Below are 12244 nucleotides of genomic sequence, written 5' to 3'. Positions count from 1 at the left end.
CAGTTGGTTAAGCGTCTGCCTTCAGTTCGGGTCATGATCTCAGGGTCCTGGGATCAAGACCCACACCAGGCTCCCTGCTCAGTGGGGAGCCTGCTTCTCCCTCTCCCTCTGCTGCTCCCCCTGTTTGTGCTCGCTCTCTGTCAAATAAATAAATAAATAAACTCTTAAAAAAATACAAAATCAGTGAAATATTTCACCCTTATCTCTTCTTCCATTCACTCAGTTACCAATCCCCAAAGAGGTAACCCCTGTTACCAGTTACTTGTGTATTTTCCTTGAGATATTTTATGCTTATTCAAGGTAATAAAAATATAGGGTCCCATTTTTCCTTTTTAAATAGAATATCTTAAAGATCTTTCTGTATCAGACAATAATATGGTATGATAGGCAGAAGCATTAAACTGTTTCTAGAAAAACTGCTTCTCAGTAATTTTTCTCCTAAGTTATCAAGTAATCCCTCAAAGGGGAAAAATGGAATTTTAAAATTTGAAAGATTGTGATAAATTTAGAAAATAATTATAGCATGTTTTAAACCCAAAAGACCATGATAAATTTGACAAATAGTATGGCTTTTCCATTCCTCATATGTGTGTTCTGATCAAAATAGTGGTGTTTCTCAATCATAAGAACAGTCAGTAACCAAACCAGTAATAGACACAATTCATGTGTTAGTAACAATCTACTCTACTTTGTTTCAGATATTATTTCAGGTAACAATGCCACACAATATTACAAGTTAAAAATTGGGTAAAAGAAAAAAAAATAGGCAAAAGAAGAGAGAACATAAAATGAGGTTAAGATGTAAGCAGGGATAGATGAAAAATGCACCTTTGAGTCATAAATCTGGCTTTGCATATTCTGAAAACCATACTTAAACATTTTTAAGCTCTTTAAGATAAAAACAGACTAATTGCTCAGGGAAAGTAGAGCTGATTTTGGAACAAAGCTCTGACAAGGACTTCTCCTAAGGGGGCTTCATAAAGAAGACACCAAGAGGCAATGACCAACTTCTTTGTAAATAGATCTCATAAATCCCCTTGGCAGGCATGGCTGGCTAATGACCATCCTGTGTTTCATCATTAGCCTGTTGAGGTGACTTTTTTTTTTTTTTCCCTCCTGCTGAGTGCTGACCAGGCAAAAATCCATTTAACAAAAGCTGATCTATAGACGGTAACTTTATAAAAACAGAACACATGTGGAATGTTAGTGATCCTCTATTCAGCAAGAGCAGGTCTCGAAAAGAGAGGATGAGAATCGATGATGTTTAGAAACCACAAATGGGACCCCTTTTCGGATGGAAGTATATTTCAAATCAGTCTGAACTACTTACTCTAGCATGAGAATAAACTTTTGAGAAGTATAGGATGAGGTGCTGAAGAAAATTTACTATGTTTAGGGAAAATGATTGGCAAAGTATCTTATCTAGGGTAGTTAAAATCCATACACACACCATACTTACATGATTTCATTTTAAGTACAGAGGCATAATTGACATACCAGAGTCAAAGAGGCTCATTTTTTGATTGATGTAATCAAGATACTAGAATATGAATAAAATGATGAAAATGGGTCTTCATGTAGATTTCAAGTTTGAAAGAGGAATTCTATATAATTAAGTGTTAGAGTAAGGTAAAAAATTTCATTAAGAGTACAATAGGTAAACCAATTGTGGCATATTCATACAATGGCCTACAGCCACATACCATAATATGGGTGAATCTTACAAATATCATGTTGTGTCAAAGAAAGAAGCCAGACATGTAAAAATATAAAAACTTAACAAGAGTATTAGAAGTTAGGATCATGGTTAACTTTGGGGAGAAGGGTCGATGTTTTGACTGATAAAAGACAAGCAATATTTCTGGGGGTGTCAGTAATATTCTCTTTCTACATCGGAGTGATGGTAACATGGGTGTTTGCTCTGAGAAATTCATCATGTGATTCATTGAAATTCACAATTATGTTCTGTGTACTTTCCTGTATATGTGTTTTATTAAAAAACTGGCATGAAAACTTTAATTTAAAATTTTAAATATTGAAAAATATTCTAAAACTCAGTTTTTAAAATCAAAACTTTTTTTTTGAACTAAAAGTGTATGCAATTATCCTACAGACAATGTAAAACAATGTTAACTATTCAACTAGAACTTTGGAGAACATTGTGCAAACACCCTCTTTGTCTAAAATATATATATATATATATATATATGAATAGAATACGAACTATAAATAGTTTCCAGCTATTAATGGAATAATTTCAGGCTAATTGTGTAACTTTATGTATTTTTTTTTTGAGTTATAATGGGGAACCAAATGTATTTCTGAGAGTAAAACAGTTAAGAGATTTATCTGGGACCCTTCGTGAATGAAGGGGTTTTAGTTTGTGTTTAGTGCTCTATCTCCAGTACTCAGAACAATGTCTAGGACATAAGAGCTGCCAGGTAAAGAGCTGTTGAGAAAGAGTAAATGTATATTTGAATATTTTGCTCTCCGAGAGGAGAAGATGGTGATCATACTAGGGTGTGGCCAACACTCTTACTTCATGTCTATTAAATGCAGGGTTGCAATTGTAAATAAGTCTTAGCCTACTGGACATTTTTGTCATTCTCGTTGCCTTGGGAACAGAGATGAGGCAGAAAAAACAACACAGCCAAAGGCAAGGGTGTGGAACAGCCTGGCTCTGAGTGGGGAAGAGTGAGTAAGGAGTTCCTTTTGGCTGAAGGACGGGGGTGGGGGGGAAAGGAGGGAGTTAATGACGGAAGATGGTAGAAATCATAAAGTTACGATGAGACGAATGCATGGCATTAAACATCAAACGATGACGCTAGAACTTTCATTTGAGCTCACACGTGCCTGCGTGTCATAGTTGCAGTTCCTAATGCCACAGTGAAGGCCACTGAAATGAACTGGCCCCATGGTAGTGCTTGTACAGTTTTCCCCACACCTGCAAAGTTTTCTCTAAAATGCATGTGGGTATCCAGAGAACATCAAGATATCTGGGGAAAAAAGTATCTGTTTGCTGCTGTATGGTAGTAAATCCTTGAAAGTGCGATTCAGTCTTTCATTCATTCAAAACGGATCTACTGTTCATTGGGTAAATGTCTGAAGGTTGAGGGCATCTTGGAGACTCAGCCTTAGCCTGGTCATGACTCCAAATTGCAAGACTTTTGAGTCAGCCTGGCGGGGTACTCTCTGGCTTGGCGCAGTCTTCTCCATGTGTCTTAACAACTATCAAAAATAACACATACCCACAGAGTGCCTCCCGGAATGCCTTGATTCTATGCATCATAATAAAACAAATCATATACACTTAAATAAAAGGTTTTAAAAATGTAAAGCAAGCAGCACAAGCCCATGTGGTCCTGCTTCCATTGAGCAGTGCTGAATACGCAATTACATGTTGAACAATAGGTATTCATAAATCAGGCAGAATGCTCATGAGAAAACAGTCCTCTAATTAAATTAAAGGAGAATCAGTGTTTCTTGTTGCAGGGATTGTTGGTGGGATTAAAGGATTGTTCTGGAGCCCAGCGCACAGAATGAGACCTGGCTGCCTTCCTCCAAGTTCTGCAGCCCCCACCTGCAGACACGCCCCAAGCCCTGAGACGGACTTGGTTTCACAAAGTGGGAGGATTAAGACAGATCTTGACCATCACTCCCCCTTTGGTGTGGCTTTCATCATCTGGCCCACTGTGTTGTACAGACTGAGTGCTATACAAAAGTGCTGGGCAGGGGTGGGGGGGCGTGCGGCAGGAGTTCAGTCCATAAGCTGGTGCCAAGCTGTGCGCCTTGGGGCAGGGCTGTCTGCCAAAGGAGTACCTTGTTCTAATTCACTTAAGGATGCGCTGTGAAGCCACGGGGGACTGCCCATCTCTCATACTTACTGTCCTCTGGGGTTAGGGACCCTCCTGCTCTACTCCAGGCCCAGTGTCACAGCTTCTCGTATCCAAAGCCAGACCTTCTGAAGCGGTGACCTATGCTCCCTCAAAGCATGAGCCCAGCACCCATCGTTGATCATCTCCTGCCTCAACAACCTCTTTCTCCCTTTCTTGGAACCTATCATCCTGTGAAGGTCCTGCCTACTCTAAGGTGCCCCGGACACATTCCCTTCCAGTTGATTCTGTGCACTGACTCTGATGAGGCTAGATGTTGGATTTCCTAAAGATACAAGAAAGTGCCATAATGCAAACATTTAACACAAAACCCCAACTATTGGAGGTCAGCAAAGAAAGAAAAAAATGAGGAAAACAGCTTATTTTTCCCTTGCCATTCCACTGAATAAGTGTAAGACCCAGGGTAAGCACACATCCCATAGTGTGAACATATTGTTGTACTGTTATGATTCTGCTTTTAAAAATAATATACATATTTATATATATCCCCGCCCCTAAATACAAGACAGTTGTCTACTCTGGCATTCAACTAAAGAAAGAATGATTTTTTTTTTTTTTCAGTGCTGGGTAAAAAAGGGGTGGGGTGGAGGGCATCTGTTAAATTTATACAATACTAGAAGCTATGAGAAGTCTTGGGTATATTCTACTGTTATTTTGACTACACATGATTTTTGTCTTATTGTTTAGAGCCTACCCCTTGGTATAAAATAGGAATCAGTTGTAAATATGGTTAGGTTTTTACTTCCATGTTCTCCTAAAGGCTCATGTGAAGCCTCTAACACTCATAGCATGATGTGGGAAAGAATGATGCTTCTCCCATTCTCCTCTCAGGGTCCTCCTGTTCCCAGGGGTTTGTGTGATAAAGCTTAACTCAGCAGGATGCAGAATGTGTGTAGAATCCTTGCAAAACACCAGGAAATGTTTTCCTCAAAATGCTTTCTTTAGGCTCAAGATTGTGGCCTTCTCTGAAATTCTGTATCTGGATGGGGCAGAAGCCTGGTGAGCTGGGACTACAGGGAAGCACAGAGGGGAGGGAAGACAGACATGCAGAAAGACAAGAGTTGAGTCTAGCAGGTGAGCCAGCAGGTCAACTGAAAGAACAATCTAGCTTAGCCTAAATTATTCTGGACTCACATAAAAGACCAGTCATAGCAGATTAAAGCTGGATTAAGCTCAATAAATTAAATGAAAAATAAGTTACATTTTTATGCTCTTCTAGCTTTCAAAAATTCACAGACAAGTAGCCTTGTCCTACCTTGTCGTTTTAGAAACAAGGACACTAAAGCACAAGATGGCCACAACTTGTCCAGTTACACACAGGACACCAATGCACAGTTGAAGGCAAAGACTTTGTTTCCTAGAAAGATTTTGTTCTTATATTTCTACGTGGAAACATCTGTTTACATTTCTTCAATATCATCAAGCGTTCTCTGTTACCACCATTTTCCTAAAGACTTTTTTTATTATTAATATTTTAGAGCAGTTTTAGGTTCCCAGCGTAATGGAGAGTACAGAGATTTTCCCTTGCACTCCCTACCACCGCACTCTCCTAGTGGTGCATTTATTATAATTGATGACCTTACACTGACACGTCATCATCACCCCAAATTCCAAAGTTTACATGAAGATCACTCTTGGTGTTGTATATCTTATGGGTTTGGACGCACGTACAATGGCATCTATCCACCATCACACTCTCATGCAGATTCTTTTCACTACCCTAAAACTCCTCTGTGCTTTGCCTATTTATCCCCCCTCCTCCCTAACCCCTGGCAACCACTGATCTTTCTACTGTCCCCATAGTTTTGCCTTTTCCACAATGTCATGACCATAACTTTTTTAAGATTACTAAATAACAAGATAAACTGCTTTCAGTGCATTCAAGCGACGGAATTCTTACTCTAGTTCACCTAGAAATACAGCTCTCCTGTAGGGCAAAACTGTATAAATTAAGGATGTACGTGTAATGACCAAAAATGGTGGAAAGTAATCAAAGAGCACGTATGTGTGTTCTTCTACCCCACGCTGCCTCATGTCGAACTACCTTTAAAAACCCTGTTTCTTAGGAGTCAGTATTGAGAACATTTTTTATCATATGCACAGAGCATGGTCAAGTGGCTGTTTCAAAGAGACCCTTCCCCGGGCCTAGTCGGTGTCATCTGAAAGGAAGAAGCTCAGTGCTCCTAAAGCACATAAATGTGCTTCACATCCCAAGGTCCTCTAAGACTCCCAAGGAAAATCCACATTTAAACAGATCAGAAGAATGCTTGGTTATCCTAAACTAGGCTGACAGTGCAGAGGAGGCCTCCTGGAGCCCAGCCCTGCAGAAGCTTGGCTTGGGGGTGCATATCCTGGGAGAGGCTTGCATGACTCTAGCCACTCACGCTCTCCAGCTGCATGAAAGGTCAGGCTCGTCTTGGGAAGGGGAGCCAAGAATAGTTAGATGCTGTTCCACTGGGAGCCCAGGTCCCTGGAGAGGGCTATTCTGGGAGCGAGAGCATAGTTTACAGCATCCAGGTCATGGGGGCTGGAGTGTCGGTTGATCCCATCCCAAGTGCCAGGGCAGACACTGTGTCCTGTTTGTGTGAGTATCCTTAGCATGGCACCTAGCACCTCGTACATAATAGGCTGTTAGCGGATGCTTTTTGAGTGAATAAGTTAGCAGCATTTCGTTAATCCCCAAATAAAAGATATCCTCTAAATGCTCAAAATCTTTCTTTGTCTGGAGTTCTTAGTCAGTCACAGAGACTGCTTCTGTGGTTCTAGCTGTCAGCAAAATTGGTTCTATTATTGGTGTGGCTGCATATCCTCTCTCCTGGCACTGCGTTGTTACTCTGTGACCTTCAACTCATCTCAAAGGATAACCCCAGGAAATCGTGTGCCCGCTAATGTACGCAGAAGAACGTGCTCGGGGCTGTGGCTTCTCTGGGTGTGCCCATCTTTTTTTTTTTTTCCCAAGTAGGATTTTTAAATTCAGAACATGCAACTTGAATTAGAAACTTAATTAATAATATCACCTCTCTTTCTTGCTCTGTTGTATGTCTGAATAATGCTCTGAGATTATTTTCATCTGGAAGAGAGTTACTCTATTGCTCTTTGGGTTAAAACCAGAGAAGTTGTTTTGTCTTTTTGTAGGTGATTCCATAAATAGATCATGGGACATTAACCACGGAAAGCTCTTTGGATGGCACATGGGAGTGCAATTATATTCACAATTATAAGAAATATAAGTAGGCATGAGTAAATAGTAGTAGCTTTTAACATAATTTTTGAGTAATTATAGCCCTATTGCATTTTGCCAAGAATGTTCCATTTTGCTTCTTGATTCTGATACACTAAATGGGCTTCCTTAGACCAGAGATTGGCAGACATTTTCCGAAAGGCCTCTGGGTAAATATTTTCTGGTCTGCAGGCTGTGCAGTCTCTGTTGTATGAGAGCAGACATAAGCAATCCATAACGAATGACTGTGTCTGTGTTCCAATAAAACTTTATTTATGGCCACTGATTGTGGGATTTCACATAATTTGCATATGTTGTGAAATATTATTCTCCCTTTGATTTTTTTTTTAACCATTTAAAAAGTGTAAAATCATGTTTAGCTCGTGGGCTGTAAAAACAAGTGGCAGGCCAGATTGGAACTGCAGGCCATAGTTGGCTGACCCCTGCCTTCGACTCCATCAACATCATGACCAATGCCTCTCATTCACTTGCTTTGCCCCCGTGGCTGACTGATTCCATTCAGACCTGTCCGTGGCAAGTTCCAGCACCGGGGGCTGAGCACCTACTTGCACTGCCCTTGGCTGCTACTGGACAGCTAGCCTCACCAGTTGTACACCGGGAACTTTTGTCTCCTCCTCCTGTTTTGCAAAAGGGTGAAAAACCTGCACTTCAGGGTGTAAATCTGACATCACAGAAGCCATGGAAGGGGCTCAATCATGCAACCCAGAAGCATAGAGAGGTTAATTTCCAATGGGGCAAACTTGGACCAGTGGGAACCAGTAGATGGGAGGGAGACAATCAATCTGTCCATGGTAACACAGTTTCTTCTACAAACTGTTCTGAGACATCCCACTGGGCTGAGTGTTCGCACTGGCCAAGTGCAGTGCTGTGCCAAGCGACATTCTACATCTCCTAGCAATTGATTCCTCTGATTTCCTCTCTCACTTTCTTCTTTTTGTACTCTTGTGGCCCTAGGTTTGCATGTCCCCAAAAAAGCACCAGCACTTAATCCTTGCCTCAGGCTCTAATCTCTAGGGAACTCAGCTAAGACATTCTTAAGAATATATATAAACATTTACTAAAAGTTTCCCAGTCAAATAAAAAAAAAGTGTCTAACAGTCAGTGTGCTCAGAATACATGGCAAGGATTGCAAATTCAACAAGGGCCAGATAGATAACGTAAATGCAGGAGACAATGAAGAATGGTGGCAAACAGGAGACCTAGGTTTCACTAAAGAGGGGAAATAAACTTCAGCTTTGGTCATGACAATGTCATGCAGGAAAGAGGGCTCAGTAGTTCCAGATCTTTTTATTTTTCAAGACCAGTTTTCAGTCTGGCATTTCATGTGAATTTTCCTTGTTTTTAAATGTTGAAAACTAATTTTAAAACTTTAAACTCCATGTAGGGTTAAACATCTATCTGTAGGCTGGAACTGGTTCCTGTAACCTCTGGTTTATAATCCCAGGAGGGAGATTGGAAAGATTATAAAATCTAGAAGCAGCAATCAAGGAGAGTGGGCAGGGTATCACTGAGTAATAGGTGTGTCTCAGGTATGGCTATTTTTTACATGTCAGCTCCCCAGGAAAATGAACAAAGTGTCCAAGTATTCACAGTTTAGGTCTCTGTTCTGTTTCTTAAACTGCAAGGACTTGACCTCTGATTTTTGGAAAAAGCATGTACTACCAGTCCTGGGATGGTGTTTATGATATGGATTAAGACAGGAAATGACTGTTGACATCATCTCTTTCCAGCCTCACGCCCAGTGTTTGCCTCTTCTTGGGGACATCCCCAACAAGGAGGAGCCTTACTTCCTTGAAGACCTCGGCTCCAAACCACTCAAAACATTTTATTTCATATTTACATTTGTATAGATATGAATATTACATTCAGCATATATTTATTTTCTCTACTTTTAACTCTTGATTATATTTATCCCCAGGCAATATATTTGAATTGTGCCCTATTTTACATGGGAGTCCTTTGTATTGAAAACAGTTATTCTGTCTCATAAAATCCTTCTTCTTTAGGTTATAACTACTCAGGTCCTTTAACCATTCTTCCCAAGGCATTTTTTTTTTAAGTCTTTTCACTGTTTTGTTAATCTTGACTGAACATTTTCCTGATTGTCTAAATCTTTTAGGATCTGGAACCATAAATTGAATAAATACTTTAGAAAGGACCTGATTAGTATAGGGTAAAATTAAATAATCAGTTTCCACATACAGGATACTAAATCTTGATTAATTTAGTTTAACACTACATTAGTTTTTCAGGTCTTCATGCTGCTGATGCCTGTTATACTCAACTGCACAAGAATTAATTGCTTATATTCTTTTAAATTTGAACATTTTCCTGAATTCAGGTTAGACCAGCTCTGTTTTATAGTTCAAGTTCTATTTTTCCGGTGTTCCACTTTCATCATCGGCTGATTTTATTTTATTTTATTTTATTTTATTTTAGTGTACATATTTTGCAAGCTACCTCAAGCACTTTTGGAAATGAGTTGAAGTGTAAAGAAGTAATATATGAAACACTGTAGCCAATCATTTTTATTTCTCATGGTTACAGAGAGCAATGTTATTTTCTCCAAACCAGCCTGGAATAAAGGTTCACTTTCAGTATCCCTTTGGCAGCCTATCAATTCATGCTTATTTACAGAAGTGAGTCCCATGGAGGTGTTTGCTAGCTAACATGTTGTTTTTCTAACTCTCTATGAGTATATACACTTATATGTGTATATGTAAATATATAGAGGTCTATGCATATAAAATGAACAAATATTCCTTGAAACATTATCTAATCCAGAATTCTCAAGGTTTTCAGCTGTCGGTTTCATTGCTTTAGAATGGTGTTTATTGCCATCTGCTCTTGTCCCATTCTTCAACTTTACAATTATGTTTTCATGAGTTAATTTTATCAGAAACCTCAAGAGCTCCATTTTGCCTTATATCAAATCATCTGGTAAATAACTATGTCAACCCCAACACCAAGAACACTGGCAAATTCTCTCCTGGAATTTAGATGGTATCAGGCAGAGCTTGACCAGAGAAAGAGAACCACTAGAAGTGATAAAGAATAAACTATCTTTTTACAGAAATGTAACCTTTCACAGTTAGGGGTGGTGGTTAAGGGGTTGATGTACGGCTGTTGTCTCTAACGCTTAAGCTGGAGTCTGAAGTCAGCAGGGCAGGCGGTGGAGAAGGAAAGACAGATGTGAAGCAGAAGAGAAAAAAAAAAAGACAAACAAATGCAGGAGGACGATCTGAAACCTTCAAGGACAAACTGTCTCTCGAAGCCACCAACTTCAATGATGTGAGTGACCTGCCGGAGAAATGTGTGCTTCATCATGGTGCTAAGTAAGCATGCGCTGGCTTGGGCACTGGGCACCCGGAGGGGGCCATCTGTGGGGACCCAAGGGACCGGCGTGCCCAGCTTCTTCTGCCCATGCCCACTTGCACATGCACTGACCTTCAGAGCTTTAAAATAATATGATTTATGCTTGATTTCCAAATGCCACCATGTATGTTTCTCATGGCCCATGCTAACGTGGGATTATGCAAAGGAAGGAATCCTGATAAACCAAGTTCCTGCTTAGCTAAATTGACACAACATCCATGTGACATGTAGATTATCCACCCGAGCTCATTTTTCCCTAGAGACAGTCAAGTCAAGACAAGTAAGAGTCTTAGAGTTCTTCTTCCCATCCTAAATCCTTGTCAGGTTCCTCTGGCCCTCTTCCCAGTTCTGTCCTGGGGAGGGCAGGCATGGTGGCTTCTTCCTTGGCACCCCAGTCTGAGGTTCAGAAACAAATCGCCCTGCAGAGGATGGGAGAAGAATGCTCTGTTGGGATCACAGCCTTTCCCAGATTGGGCTGTTTCTCCCCTTCCCCCCTTGGGGTGGGGGCTGCAGCCTGGTTCTCATGGCAGTTCCCAAGTAAACAGCCCTTTACTTCCTGGCTTTCTCTAATCAGGGTGGCAGGGGGATGTGTCCACCTCTGCAGCAGCCTTCCTGTGTTGACAACACTGTTTGTTCTTCCCATCTCCCTAGGGAGAAGCCGCCTTATCTTTTCTGTGCAACATATTTGGGAAAAACACATTTTTCTCTCTTAAAGGAATTGATTATTGTGTTTCTTGAGACCAAAAAGAAAAGCCTTTCTGGATCCAAACAGTGACTTAAAAAAAATAATCTAAATTCCTCTTACATGGCAGGAGAAAGAGCTACACTGGTGGTGACTGGTGGTACATTTTGGATCACTCTGTGCACTCGAGATATAGTGTGTGTGTGTGTGTGTGTGTGTGTGAGGGAGAGAGAGAGAGAGAGAGAATTTGAAATATTTTTCAAACACCAGACCTACATTTCTTGTTTTAAGTAACCTGGGAATTTGTAAGTGTTGGTTGAGGCACTCAGGGTTTTGCTAAGAAACTCTAAGGGGCACTTACAAGCAATTTAATTAAAAATGATCTCTCAAAGAGACCTAAATACAGAAAACAAACTGGTGGTTGCCAGAGGGAAGGTGGGGGTGGGTGGGCAAAAAGACGAAGGAGATTACAGGTAGAGACTTTCAGTTATAAAATAAATAAGTCACCAGGATGAAAAGATGAAAAGTACAGCATAGGGAATATAGTTAATAATATTGTAATAAGGTGGCATGGTGACAAATGGTGACTGTACTTATCATGGTAAGCACTGAGTAATGTACAAGATTGCCGAGTCACTATGTTTTACACCTGAAACTAATTAACACTGTTTGTTAACTGTACCTCAATAATATAAATAAATAAATAAATACATAAATAAATAAATGCCTCTGTTATAGGAATTATTTGTATGAGGGGGGTCCTAGACTCAGGCTTACTGGTTTGTAGCAATAACCTTTGTGAGAAAGTTTTAAATATATATATATATATACATATATATGTATTTGATATTTAATATAGATATATGTATTTGCAATTACGAGGAAATTTGTCACTGACTCTGTGTTCCAACTGTCTTTTTCAGGTGGGTTCCCATCTTTCCTTTCATTCTTTACAGAGAGCAACAAAGAGCTACAGGCACTTTCTCTCAATAATACAATTCTATGTGCAGGACCATTGGTCTGTTTTCTTTCCTTGATCTTTTCTGTGAGGTT

General features: G+C 40.1%; 1 long non-coding RNA gene across 2 annotated transcripts in view; it reads right to left on the bottom strand.

The window, feature by feature from the left end:
• LOC144379971 (uncharacterized) overlaps positions 1–12244 on the bottom strand; it is a 165372-nt gene that overhangs the window by 143798 nt on the left and 9330 nt on the right. The gene's annotated exons all lie outside the window — the stretch shown is intronic.

Source organism: Halichoerus grypus, chromosome 1, assembly GCF_964656455.1.
Source record: "Halichoerus grypus chromosome 1, mHalGry1.hap1.1, whole genome shotgun sequence".
Classification (NCBI taxonomy): domain Eukaryota; kingdom Metazoa; phylum Chordata; class Mammalia; order Carnivora; family Phocidae; genus Halichoerus; species Halichoerus grypus.
The sequence above is the reverse complement of the archived record's forward strand: the minus strand, read 5'-3'. Positions and strand labels throughout refer to the sequence as shown.